The 792-nt window shown below is 59.6% G+C and overlaps 1 protein-coding gene across 1 annotated transcript in view; it reads right to left on the bottom strand.

Moving 5' to 3' along the window:
- LOC108803461 (protein VAC14 homolog) overlaps positions 1 to 792 on the bottom strand; it is a 2,944-nt gene that overhangs the window by 1,738 nt on the left and 414 nt on the right. The gene's annotated exons all lie outside the window — the stretch shown is intronic.

The following is a 792-nucleotide window of genomic DNA, read 5'->3' as shown; positions in this document are numbered from 1 at the left end:
GGGGGGGGGGGGTTTCTGCCATGGCAGAGGGTGGGAGAGTCATGTGATAATGGGGGGAGGGGTCTCTGCCATGGCACAGGGTGGGTCAGTCATGTGATGGTGGGGGAGGAGTCTCTGCCATGCAACAGGATGGGTCAGTCATGTGATAATGAGGGGAGGGGTCTCTGCCATGGCACAGGGTGGGAGAGTCATGTGATGGTGGGGGAGGAGTCTCTGCCATGGCACAGGGGGGGGGAGTCAGGGGTTTTTGAGTCATGTGATAATGAGGGGAGGGGTCTCTGCCATGGCACAGGGTGGGAGAGTCATGTGATAATGGGGGGAGGGGTCTCTGCCATGGCACAGGGTGGGTCAGTCATGTGATGGTGGGGGAGGAGTCTCTGCCATGCAACAGGATGGGTCAGTCATGTGATAATGAGGGGAGGGGTCTCTGCCATGGCACAGGGTGGGAGAGTCATGTGATGGTGGGGGAGGAGTCTCTGCCATGGCACAGGGTGGGTGAGTCATGTGATAATGAGGGGAGGGGTCTCTGCCATGGCACAGGGTGGGAGTCATGTGATGGTGGGGGAGGAGTCTCTGCCATGGAACAGGATGGGTCAGTCATGTGATAATGGAGGGAGGAGTCTCTGCCATGGCACAGGGTGGGAGAGTCATGTGATAATGGGGGGGGGGGTCTCTGCCATGGCACAGGGTGGGTCAGTCATGTGATAGTGGGGGGAGGGGTCTCTACCATGGCACAGGGTGGGTCAGTCATGTGATAGTGGGGGAGGGGTCTCTACCATGGCACAGGGTGGG

This window comes from Nanorana parkeri, unplaced genomic scaffold (assembly GCF_000935625.1).
Source record: "Nanorana parkeri isolate BGI_ZX_2015 unplaced genomic scaffold, ASM93562v1 scaffold3758, whole genome shotgun sequence".
Lineage (NCBI taxonomy): Eukaryota > Metazoa > Chordata > Amphibia > Anura > Dicroglossidae > Nanorana > Nanorana parkeri.
This window is presented reverse-complemented; position numbering and strand designations above follow the sequence as displayed.